This window comes from Fukomys damarensis, unplaced genomic scaffold (assembly GCF_012274545.1).
Source record: "Fukomys damarensis isolate Sample0158 unplaced genomic scaffold, DMR_v1.0_HiC HiC_scaffold_10, whole genome shotgun sequence".
NCBI lineage: Eukaryota > Metazoa > Chordata > Mammalia > Rodentia > Bathyergidae > Fukomys > Fukomys damarensis.
Genome location: NW_022900922.1, coordinates 51010 through 64912, shown reverse-complemented (window position 1 = coordinate 64912; position 13903 = coordinate 51010). Strand labels below are relative to the sequence as shown.

At 38.1% G+C, this 13903-nt stretch overlaps 2 pseudogenes; both read right to left on the bottom strand.

Moving 5' to 3' along the window:
• Positions 1-7211: 7211 nt before the first annotated feature.
• LOC117285440 lies at positions 7212-8072 on the bottom strand (annotated as a pseudogene).
• Positions 8073-12945: 4873 nt separating this feature from the next.
• On the bottom strand, positions 12946-13576 carry LOC104860300 (annotated as a pseudogene).
• Between the last annotated feature and the right edge of the window lie 327 nt (positions 13577-13903).

Genomic DNA, 13903 nt, shown 5'->3' with positions numbered 1-13903 from the left:
TTTTCTCTCATTGCTGAGATAAAATACCCAACACTGAAAGCGGGGAATGGGTTTATTTGGCTTAAAATGTAGAAGTTTCTTTCAGTCCATAGTTGGCTGGCTTCAGGACAGGGATGACAGACACTGCAGAGGAGAAACAACATGGCATGCACAAGGTAGCAGAGATAACAAGAGATTAACAAATCTTTCTGTCCCTTTTATTCAGACTACCAGGATTACAGCAGTGCCACACTAATCACTCACATATAGTGGTTTAGTATCACACACCCTTAATCCTAGCATCACACATTCCAGATTCAGCTACCTCTGAAAAAGAAAGTCCCACCTCATCTGCGTGAGGCTTTGGGACATCTAAATACAAACCATAACAAATAATAAACAGGGTGTGCTATCCTCTAGTATGGAGTTCCCTGTCTGCATGTCTTTGCACAGGTTCTCCTGTCCCTGGTGATAACCAGCTGTCCTTCACAGTAGTGCAGTGATCTTTGCTGAACTAGAATACGTACATCTGTTTCAGCCCTCTGGTCACCTTGGAGGATGTGACTAAGGGGGATCTTCCAAGAGTGAGTGTTGCTGGTTGGTGTACAAAGGAGCCTGTGCCAATCTGTGATATTGGAAAACTACAGGACGCTGCCTGTGGCTAGCATCACACAGTTCCTTACTATACACTTCTGTCAAATAGTACTTTAATTGCCTTTTATGTAGATGAGACACAGTTGGTTTTTGGCTCTTTCTATTGGCTCCCACAGTATTACAGAGCTCCATCCATTGCATTTACTTCATTTTCTCTGCAGCAAGTGCCTATATGGATCTCACTGAGCTTGACCCTGAACCTCATGGATTAAAGAGCCTCAGCTACATTGGCATAGAGGGTACATTTTTGGTTTGGGTCACCAGTAGTTCATTTTCTGCTACTATAACAAAGTACATGAGGCTGAGAGCCTTATAAAGGAGAGAGGTGTATTTCATTCCCAGTTTGGAGGCTTGAAAATTCAAGATCAGACAGCCTGATCTGTTCTGCTTCTAGTGAGGGCCTCATGGTGGGTGGCATGTCTATTGTAGATCTTCATGCAGATAAGATCACATAGTGAGAACAGAAACTGGAGAGATGTGGGGTCCAGACTTTCTCTTTTTATAATAGCCTGTGCTTGTGGTAACCAACCAGCGTTCTGTGAAATCCACATTAATTCCTTCCATGGACAGCGTGCCATGAGCTAATCACCTTCCACTGGGCCCACCTCTTAAAGGTTTCAATACCTCCCAACACTGCCAAACTGAAGACCAAATTTCCAGCACCCACAGCTGGGGGCCACATGCAAACCATATTCCAGTCATACCAGTATCCTTGTGAGAGAACTGAATTCGTTAATAGTGGGGCATGATCCCTTGCTACCCACTTGCTCAGATTCACCATCAGAAGCCCATGATGAAACTAGGCCTGGGTGAATTTGTTCCTCTCTGCAAGCCCTCTGGCTCTCAGCACATGCTTTTCTCTATAAATAGGGACCTGCCATGCAAACCCCATCTGGTTTTATGCCCATGTGTGGAATCGAGGTCAACGGAATGAGGGATTCTTCAGACCACAGGTGAGTGCCCAGCAGGTCACAAATTTCATGACATCTTATTAGGAGCACGTCCCATGAACTATCACGCTGGGAGCATTTTGAAAGACCTTTTTTTCTGTGGGGAATTCTAAGACTATGTGGAGTGAGGTTTCTCAAGTCGTTTTAGCTTTTCTGTCTTCACTTTCTTGCCCTACTCTCTCTTTTATTTTGTTTTTGTTTTGCTCTCCTCTTATACTTTGGACTCAGAAAAACTTCTCTTAATTAATTGATGGGCCAGGGATTTAGTTTAGTGGTACAGCACCTTCCTTGAAAGTGCAAGTTCCTGAGTTCAGTCCCTGGTAAAAAAAAAAAAAAAAAAAAAAAAAAAAAAAAAAAAAGAAAGACACTGATACACAGTTCATACATTATAAAATTCGTGCTTTTAAAGTGTGCCTTCTAGTGTATTCACAAAAATATGCAGCCATTATTCCCTATGTCTAATTTCAGAACATTTAAATCTCCCCCAAAAGAAAACGTTGTCTCCAGTAGCAGTTACTTTTCCACCATCCCATGACAATTATCTTTTTTATCTCTAGATTTGCCTATTCTGCATGTTTCATATTAATGGAATATATAATATGTACCATTTGGTAAGGATCTCCTTTCTTTTTATTTATTTATTAATTGGATCTTTCATTTAGCATGTTGGTTTCAAGATTCATCAGTGATTAACATGAATCAGAGCTCCATTCCTTTTTAAGGGCAGAATAATGTTCCTTTATATGGACTGCCATGTTTTGTCCATTCATCAGCTGATGGAAGTTACATTGCTTACACTTTTTGGCTTGTCTTAGTATATCTTTTGTTCCTATAGCAAAATACATGAATCTGGGTAATACACAAAGAAAAAAACATTTGGTTCATGGTCCTGATGGCTGGGATATCTACCAGCATGGTGCTGGTGTCTTGGCAAGAGCCTTCTTGCCTGCCTCACAACATGTGGGACCCCAACGGGCAGATCGGGATAGCATGAAGGGTGGCCTCACTCTGTAAGAGCTTGCTCTTAAGAGACCAGCATTAATACACTCTGAGAGTAGAGTAACTGTGCCTGATTATCTTCCATGAGGCCCCACCTCTGAAGGTTCTACCACCTCAGCGCTATATGGGACCAGACCCCCATCATGGGAACCTTAGGCTGTACACATTGAACCTACATTAAACCATGGCACAACTCTTACGAAGAATCTTGCTGTGAGCATTTGTGCTCTAGATTTTGTGAATATGTTTTAACCATCTTTTGAATATATTCGGGAGTGGGACTGTTGGGTCACATGGTCAGTTGATTTTTAGCTATTCAAGGATCTGGCAAACTTCTTTCCAACTCAGGGATACCGTTTTACATTCCCACCCATGGTAGATTTGCATCTATATTCTCACCTACAGTCACTGTCCAACTTCTCTTTAGAGTTAACATTTCTATGTATGTTCTTTGTTTCGTTGTTTCTTGTTTTTCTGACAACACCTCTTTTCTGGAAGTAGCAGTCTCTATCCTTATGGAATTTTTAGCTAGTAAGTCTTAGTTCACGCTTGGTTCTTCGCTAAGTTCCTCACAGAGGCCTATTCATAATTGCTTTCTTCCCTTTCGGTATCTTTCCAAGATTAAGGTCAGTCTAAAAAAAATCTTACAAATAATTGTATGTGTATACGCATTCATACAATTTGTATGCAAATACAATGTACACACATATATGTAAAATGCAGTGTTCCTCTCCCTCTTCCTTCCTCTCTCCTTCCCAGGGCTTTTGTACTGGGCTACACCCCCAGTCCATTTTTTTATTTTCATATTTTGAGACACAGTCTTACTAAGTCACTAAGTTGCCCAGGCTTGGCTTGAATTTTCATTCCTCCTGGTGCTGCTTCCCAAAGTGCTGGAGTTACAGGCTTACACTTGTGTTACTGCACACCCATGAGATCTATGTCAGAATGAGTTAATGTTTATTAAGGTGAATGATGAGATAGAGAATAGTTATGTGTTATGTGCTGTTATGGGATGAGGACAGTTTATGAATTAGGGATTTCAGATACTGACTACATATTCACTATGCTTTGTTATATATTGTCAATATCTGGGATTCTTACTTCGTAGAGTGCCTTCACCTCATGACAGCATATAATGCTCACCTATTTCCCATCTCCTCATGTACCTAAAAAAACATTAACTTATAGAGACTGTATCCAGGCTTTCTTTAGAGGTTCTGAGGTTACTTAGTGGATACTCAGACCTTTCCTAGGAACCTGACAGAGAATTATCACACTTTCAGTGTATATATTTCTTTGCCAGTGTGATGTACTTGTTGCAAATATATATATAAAAATTGCATCTATTTAACCCTATTGGCCAGTCTGTGTCTTTTGATTGGAGAATTAAGACCATTTACCTCCATGCCTTTATGTAAACTTATGTACAAGTTGTTGTCATTTTGTTTTTTCCTAATGTTTGATGCTTTTCTAATTCTCATTGGCTAATCCCTATTCCTGTTTTGTATTTAGGGTTCTCTTTAGAATCTTATGCATGTTTAGTAGTCATTAATTCTCTCAATTTCTGCTTATCTTAAATTCTAAAGGACCATTTTGTTTTACCATAATGATCTAGGTAAAGAATTTAAAAATCCATGTAAGAAAAGGAAAAAAATGGAAGCAAAGTCTTTGTAAATAGGGAAGTGTGGAGAGCAGGGGAATAGGGAAAAAAATAAGAACCAAGATATATCATAAAGTTACAAATTCCCAGTCATCATATTGTATACCTAAACTGTACCAATAAACTTAATGAATAATAAAAGAAATGTAATATATAGATAGAGTATTTAACTTTGGCATAAGAATGAAAAATAAGGAAAGCCTTCAAAAAGCCTGAATTTGTGAAATACAACTTAAAACTAGATTCATGTTTGTCAGGAGGCCAGGACAGAAAGTACAAAATGGAATTGACACCTGAATAAAGGCACAAAGAAATCTCAAAAAAAATTTAAAAAAAATCAAATTTATTCCAGTTTTTACAATTGAGTTCAGAGGTATTTTTTCATATCACATTGAAGTAGATCTTCATATAAGACAGATTTCTTCTTAAATAAATGTTTCACCAGTAAATTCTCTTGATTCTGGAATTTTATTCTTATATTTTGCATCAATATTTGTATTTATATTTAATTTATTTAATGGCTACAAGAGTTTGATTTTATAATTCCTCTTAACATTTTGGTGAAAATTATATTTTTTCAAATAATTTATTCATTTGATCTCCAATTCAAAATGTATTTTGAATTATATATTAGCATAATATGTATTTTGAAAATCAGACACAGTTCTTGATGTATGGTACAGTTTTCTAAATTGAAATATTTAATATTTCAGTAAGCAGTTCAACTGAATGTTCCTAAAAATCTAAATTACTTTTCAGTAAAAAAGAAAAAATCTCTCCTAATTTTCCAAGAGCCCAATTTTTAGATTGACTCATATATTTTCTCTTTTAGGAGTATGTCATTCATATTTTTTTCTTCATGTAAATAATAATAGATGTGTAAATGCTCATGCCCTTTGTTTTTTCATGTAGTTCCTTGTGGAGAGCTCTCCATGTTATCAAATTGAGAACTTCACATTCTTCTTTAGTCTGCATGGTCCTCTATGCTTGATGTATCCCAGTATATGCAACTTGGCTTCTTACTGATGGATGTGTATGTTGTTTCCAGTCTTTAAAGTTACAAACTATGCTGAAAACTGTGACACTGAATATTTTTTCAAACAAATGAGTATGACTGTAGAATTTATTTCTTTAGAAAAATCACTGAGTAAAAATGTGTACATGTTTCTAATTTTATTGCCAACTTCCTAACTACAATGCATAGCTGATGGTTATGTCCCCTGCGATGTACAAGACCCCCTCTCATCCCTAGAATACTCTCCACTAACAGCGTGTTGTTTGCAGTGAAATTCTGTAGATTAGTTTAAGGAAATAATAGTTCACCATAGGTTTTTTTTTTCTTTTTGCGGGGGGAGGGATAGTTCACAAATAAAAAAGCTTCATAAATCAAACTCAGGAATTTCAGGACCAAATGTGGTAAAAAAGTAATTATTCTCCCTTTTTTGTCTTTTCCTTCTTCAGATATGTCTGCTCCCATCAGTCCTAACACCAGATAAATACCCACGTGCATTCTACAGATGTAGCTCAATGTCTGTAACATTTTGACTGACGGATGTCTATTTTGTTATTCTTTGTTTATTTGGACTGAAATACAGACTGTGTTTGAAGCAGGCAACACTTTTTTTTAAGGTGACTATTATATCATCCAAGCAAAAACTAGGACAATTTCTACCATGGACTTCAAATGCTTCTTTTGTGTTCACAAGACTCTGGCCAGTTGAAAGAGACATTGTTACATGCCTATAGAAATTTGTGCAGGAAAGTATTACCTGAAGGACCCTAGTGGCTGGGCAGATGAAACACATGCTCATCTGCTATTTCTTGGAATACTGACTACACAATGGAACATGCAAGATATTGAAATCACTGTTTATGCAATTAAATATTGGAAACCCATTCCTGCAATGACTGAATGGGACAGAGCCCTGTGGAGTGCAGCCAGCTACCACTGGACAGTGTGGGCACCTTCTGGGTGTCTCCAGTCCAGCCCATTCCACAACACTCCTGGTAGTTTTTTGTCTGGCTCACTGTCATCAAGTCTTGTGCATAATCTTCTGTCCATCTCATCACCACGGGGCCCTCTTCTGTTACTGAGTTACAATCTTTCTAGTTCTTTCCACTTAATTCTCATGAATAAATTTCAATAAGCTCATGCCATCTCTCAGCATTTTATGCACTCTCTCAGTAACTCACTCCTCTGTCCTTGCACCACTTGACTATGTATAAGACACCAAGTGTAAGTGGCAAAGTCATATTATTTTGCCAGAGAAAATGTGCTCAAATGTTTATTTGAAATTTATGACACAGTTTAACTTTCCTAACATATCTAATTCTTCCTCCTTATTTCTCTTTTCTTTCTTCTTCCTCTTCAGAAGGCATATAGTGCTATTACTATGCAAACATGAAGACAAATGATGTAGTAGAACAATGATGAAAAGAAAGACTAGAAGAAAATACTTTCCAGTTCTCCTAAAGACTCTGAATCATATTTAGACCACATAGTAATACAACCCCCCAAACAACAAAACAAAACTAAGCCCATAGGTAATAGCTATGAGAATATGATTTTGTACTGAAAAATGGCAAATAGACATGAGCAGGATCCTCAGTCATTGAATTCTGAAAGTTGCTACTTTGTACTGGCTGAACCACTTTCAGCCAATTTAGCATCTGGGATGCTAAGATAGACACAGATCCTGAGTACCCCTCTGATGGCTGAATTTTGCTGTAGATGCCCTCATTTCACTCAACCTGCACTGCAATTGTGACACAGGATAACACTTGCATAGTGGTCTAAAGATTCAGTCTCCTTGGATTTCACAGCATTTACCTAAATAACACAATATTTTCTTAGTGTTTTTTTTCCCCAAGAAATCATGCCTATATCCTTCTTCTATGACTCTAGTAATTTATGCTCAGTGAATTTTGACTTGTAAATATACAGGTGAAATACATTTAGTTACAATAAAAAGAAGTAGTATTCCAAAATTTTCAGTGACTGTGCCAGCAGTTAACCACAAAACTGTTATTGCTAGTCAGCACAGAGAGGCTGAGACTGGCAAAACCAAATTCTAGAAACAATCTAATATTCAGTATTGTATCAGGTATCACGCTGGACTTGTACAGAAAGAGAAAATGAAATCTGCCCAATAAAAGAAAAGGAAACAGGTCATGAGAATGAGAGTACTTTGGGTAACTCTGATTTCTGGGGTGGAATTGTTTGCACAACTGGAACTTCAGAAGTCATGCTAGTGATGTTTAGCCAGATAAAAGCCCATATATCCACTGCTCCATGGAAGATAGACTCTGGAAAATGATAAGAGCCATAAGAGAAAGAAAAGGCCACCTGTTTTCTGGGATGATGGCATGTGACTCTGGCCAATACACATTCCAAATCCAGAACCATTTGTGCTACTTACTGCTGTGACATAGTAAAGCAAGTTGGAACTTACCAAAAAATTAAAAATTCAAAAGAGGAGGAACAAAGAAGAACTTCCTGGGACCATGGGTGATGGCCTGGACCATACTGAGGAGTTGAGTGGTTCAGGAAAGGCCACCTTTCCCAGGTAAGTCATTGTTTTACATTGTATGTAACCCAGGAAGTTTCTGAAACAAAAACTGTTGAAATGATTTTAATCCCTCAAACAGAAATCATGACTATATTTGAGAAAAACAAGTAACTAAGAACAAAATCTATGGATCTTTTCTCAGTAACTGTGACAAACACACAATATACACAATACACAAGTATGAGTGTTGCCTATGATTCCTGGTCCTATAAGAGAAACAATTATTGCTAACTTGATGAGATCCCTGAAATCTGACTTCATGGACACAACTAGAAAAATTTTGAGAGACAAATAAAAAAGACACTTCAGCTCTGTGAATTTTGTTTTAAAGAATAGAAAAATTCCCCTTTATTTCCATTTTTTCATTTTCTCATATTTTTTTCTTTTCCTTTATTACCTTTCCCCTACCCTTCCCACTTTTCCTGTCATGTAAAGGTACAAGATCCCAATAATGAATGTAACTGTACTGTACACCTAAAATGTACCAATAAACTCAATTAAACAATATCCCCACTCCCTGCAAAAAAGAATAGAACAAGTTCTTAAATACATACTTAGATATAAATTCTAAGCTGTTTCATCCAGCTGCCTTTCCAAAAGACCCTTGCTAGAATTGGTCATGTGTAAAATTTGTAAGACTATTTTCTTCCTAGGAAATAGCTATGAATGATGCAGCCTCAATTTTTAAACCACGGTATTAAGTATGATCGTAGGTGCCTTTTTTGGGGTATTTAACATACAGTAAATAATCTATCATAGGTTTTATTTATGGTCCACCCAGATCCTCTTTACTGTCTTAAATACCCTCATCCATCAAGTGAGTAGAGAGCTAAGGATAAATGTAACTTCTCCAAAGAATTGTAATTGGCCAAATGCATTAATTTCCTGGAGTGGGTCGTTTGGATTGCCTCTCTCTATGACCTACAAGTAGCCCTTTGTCATAAGTGTCATAGATTTAATTAGGTAAAGGAGTATGAAAGTCCAGTGCCCTTCCTTCAAGGTAGGATTAACTCCATGGTTAGCTGTATTCTGTCAGTTTTTCACATGGTTGGGATCTGACTGAAGCTGATTTTATTTTCTTCCCATTTGTCCTATTCTTACTCTCCATTCTTCCTGAGAACACCCCCCCACCCCAATCAGAAACTTACTTCCTGTGTTAGACTGTGGTTCTATGGACCTCATCTGCAGACTCATTACTGCGCATGCACTTTGAAGTTTGTCAAATCTACTGATAATTCTCACTCAGAAACACCCACCTTGAATGGATCCAAAAGATGAGGAGGTAAGAAAATTGACCTTCAGTCTGTAGTTTCAGCTTTTTGAACAGGGCAGTCTTGAAACCAACAGTGATGGCCTGGAGCATAGTAATATCTTTTTATGATTTGTGTAACCCCTTCATAGGTGGTATCCCTTTTCTGTTTAATTTGTAAAGTTTTCTCACCAAAATGAACTTTGGAAACAAATCTATTCCCTGCTTCCCTTCAAAATAATATTTAGTATCTTCTCCTTCCTGTCAAACTTAGGCTTGAAGTATTTGCCTTTTACAATTTGGTATCCCCTCCTACCTATTAAACTTAGGCCTGAAGTATCTTCAACTCCAAATAAATGTAACATGGGCACTTACTTTGTCACAAAATGTGCATGACATTGACCAGCTGATACATTGCCTAGTCACCAACCTTTATCACTAACCAATACCCATCTCTTAAAATCAGCTTAGAATTTTTTTTCTGTACCTTCCCTTAACTCACCAGACTATGTTGTTGCATGCATATCTGCTTCCTTCCTCTACTGAATAGTTAGAATGTCAGAGAGAAACTGTTTTTCTAACATACCTACTGTGCCTGCTATTAAATGTACAAAGTAATTTATAGAGGAATAACTGCATTAATCACAAAAATGAGCTGACAAGCCAATTGGGAGAGCTATTTAAAATTTTTTAATGGTTCCTTATGTGCTGGACCCCTGCAGTTAAGTTCCAGTTTCCTGCCCAGTACATGACACAGGCCTGAGGGGGGTGGAACTAACCAAACTAAGAGAGACAGAAAGTGAGGTGCCAGGATGACCCACCAGTGCTGGTGCAATTAACAAAGGTACTGGCCAGTCCAAGCCACTTATTTTTATTGGTAATCAATTGGAGTCAAGGTGAGGGTCATCAAGAAGATCATAAACAATGACCAAGTTGGATTTATCCCAGGGATGCAAGGATGGTTTGACATACATAAATCAATAAATATAATGCACTATATTAACAGAGTCAAGGACAAAAAACATGATCATCTTAATACATGCAGAAAAAGCATTGACAAAATTCAACACACATTCATGGTAAAAGCCCTGCAGAAAACTGGAATAGATGGTATTTATCTCAACTTGGTAAAGGCTATCTATGAAACACCAACAGCCAACATCATATTGAGTGGTGAAAACTGAAAACCATGCTACAATCAGGAACAAGACAAGGATGTCCACTACCACCACTCCTGTTCAATATAGTTCTGGAAACATTAGCCACAGCAATTAGACACGAGAAAGAAATAAAAGCAATAAAGAGAGGAAAAGAATAAGTGAAAGCATCATTATTTGCTGATGATATAATACCCTACATAGAAGACCCAAAACACTCCACCAAAAGACTTCTAGACTTAATGGACAGATTCACTAAAGTAGATGGAAACAAGGTAAACACTCAAAAATTAATAGCCTTCTTATACACAAGTAACAGACTCACTGAAGTGAAATTAGGTAATCCCACAATAGCATGCAAAAAAAAAATCTAGGAATAAATCTAACAAAGGAAACAAAAATCTCTGCATGGAGAACTGCAACACTCTGAAGAAAAAATTGAAGGGGATATAAGAAAATGGAAAGACATCCCTTGTTCCTGGGTAGGAAGAATCACTATAGTGAAAATGGCCATACTTCCAAATTCAATGCAATCCCTATTGTAATCCCAATAGTATATTTCACAGAACAAGAGAAAACAACCCCAAGATTCATTTGGAATCAGAAGAGACCAAGAACAGCAAAAACCATTTTAGGCAACAGAAACATGGCAGGGGGTATCACAATCTCCATCTTGGAACTATACTACAAAACCACTCTGAAAAAAAAAAAACAGCATGGTACTGGCAAAGAAACAGATCAGTGGAAAAGATTAGAAGATGCTGAAACACATCCTGACATACTCACTACCTCATCTTTGACAAAGGAGTCAACCATCCTCAGTGGAGGAAAGATAGCCTCTTTAATAAATGGTATTGGAAAAACTGAATTTCAATTTGTTAAAGATTTAAACTAGACCTGTATATTTCACCATGTACTAAAGTAAAATCCAAGTAGATTAAAGATCTAAATAATAAAACAAACACTAATCTTGCTGGAAGATAAGTTAGATATGCTGAAGATATCAGCATAGCAAAAGGCTTTATGAACAAATCCTCAGTAGCATGGGAACTAGCACACGCAAAAAAATCAAAAATTGGGATCTCATCTTTTAAAAAATTTTGTACATTGCCAGAGAAATCACAGAGCTAAGCGACAACCCATAAAGTTGGAAAAAAATTTTACCATCTATTCCTCAAAGGTCCACTATCTAGACTATATAAAGAAGTCAGAAAAATCAGATGCCCCCCATATATAAAGACCTGATTCAAAAATGGGCATCTGAAATGAACAGATATTTTTCACACAAGTAAAAGGAGCTGGTAAACTTATGAAAAAATGCTCAACATCATTGGTCATTCAAGAGATGCACATGAAAACAACACTGACATTCCATCTCACCCCAGAAAGAATGGCTGCTATCAAGAAATCAAACAATAACAAGTGCTGGTGGGGTTGTAATGAGATAAGAACCTTTCTTCATTATTGGTCGAGTGCAGACTGGTGCAACCACTGAGGAAATCAACATGGAGATACCTCAAACAACTAGTATTTAAAATCCCATTTGACCCAGACATTCCTATGCTCAGTATCCTCCCATAAGAATTAAAAGAATCATACCACAGTGATATATGCTTACCCATGTTTATAACAGCACAGTTTGTAATAGCTAAAACTTGGAAACAGCCCATTTGCCCATCAACCTGAGACTAGGTAAAATAGATATGTGTTTTTTTAAAAAATAAAATGAAGTACTACTCAGACATAAAGAATGAGCAACTAGAGATATTTATAGCTAAGTGGATGCACATTGAGGCCATACTCAAGTGAAATTAATAAGACACGTGTAAATACTGATGAGTTTCTCTGGTGTGAAAAACTAAAAGTGTAAATAAGGAGCAAATGTGTACTTGATATTGTGTAATAGGAAGAAAATGTCTAAAAGATAGAGGGAGTGGTAGGAGTAGAGGAAAGGTAAAAGGGAAATGAAAACATATATGTAAAGGAAAAGCATAGAAACAATGTTTTTGTAAACAGGGAAGGGTGGAAGAGCTGAAGGGAGGGCTGGGGATTGGGGAAGAATAAGAATCAAGATAAGTCATGTAAAGATGCAAGATCCCAATGATGAATGTAACTGTATTGTATACCTAAAATATACCATTAAACTTAATAAAGAAAACAAAGTAAAGAGCAAGTAAATAAAATCACATTTGACCAGAAAGGGGTGGGACTGAGATCAGCAAGTGTTCTCCTGAGCACCCATTTTGCATTTCATCACAACTCATTGCTTTGAAAAGTTCACAGCACCACATCCCAATATTGGGTTATGAGGAAAAAAGATGCTAAGAAACCCCGTGTTGCTCCTGAGATTCTGTCCCACACAATGTAGTAGCTTGTTGGTTGGGTTCATTAATATGATCTCATACTCACTTGATTCACCCTAGCAAGGGAAATATTATTATTACACATCCTTTAAAATGAAAACAATTTCCCTATCCTTCTGGGGGTAAAGCCTCAGATAAAGCATGCAGGTTCTAGAGTGGATCTCCAAAGCCCTCACTTTTACTTGGGTAGAGCATGATTGGAGTCCCTTCTACCCCAGTGGGGTGAGATGCTGGGAACCCTAGCCTGAGATAATTGGCAGTGACAGTACCCCAACCCACCCTATCCCCACATTGTCTATTTTGCTGATTGATGGCTGTTCCTTGAAACTTCCTCAAAGCAAAGAGTATCCCCCTGCCCACTGTGCTCAATTTAAGGCCTCCAGAAGTAGGACAGGACCATTGATCTCTTCTTCCTCCTCCTGGAAGTAGACTGGCTTCCTCTGGGAGCTGGGACCCTGCTGGGCCTTCAGTGGACATGAGTCCAACATATGGTTAATGCTTTGGCAGAAGTGGCACTTCTTAGACAGGGGCTGCAGTTTGCATTCCTTGGCATGATGGTCTAGACCACCAGAGTGGTAGCATCCGTCTCCTTCGGATCTGCCCTTCTGCATGTTCCTCCCCTTGGGCCATCTCTCACTCCCCATACAGAACATCCCACCAGGACCAGTGACCTGAATGGATTCTAGGCCCTTGGAAGAATTTTTAAAGGTGAACTCCACTGCTTTACCCTCCTTCAGGATTGGGAAACCCTACATGTGTAGCTTACTCTGGTGCACAAAGATGTCCAACAGTGGGTTGAGTGAGAGCATGGTGCCAGCAGTAATGGAGAGGAAGCTGAACCCTATGTGCATATTGAACCACTTAAAGGTGACTGCACCATACAGCAGCTGTGGATCATCCACCACTCGGGCTGCATCTGCTGGCCCCTCTTTGGGCTCCTTTCTCTGCCACCTTGGTGCAGCCATCTGCAAACTGCTGGTTGGATGCTGAGCTCATAGTTTTCAGCTGAGCATGTGGCCCTGGGCCCTTGGCCTTCTCTGAGAAAAGGCTGCTACTTCTTCCCCTGCACAATTCATGTACCTGAGTTTTGGAGTGTGGGTATGCTTGTTAGGATCAGGGTTAGTGTTAGTGTAAGGGTTACAGATAGTGTTTATCTTCATGTACCTGGCTATGGGTAGGAATTATGGTTAGTGTTAGGTTAGGGTTAGGTTTAGGGTTAGGGATATGGATAGAATTAAAGTACCTGATTATTGTAGTGTAAGTATGAGGGTTAAGGTTAGGATTAGTGTTAGGGTTAGGCATATTGTTGGATTTAAAGAACCT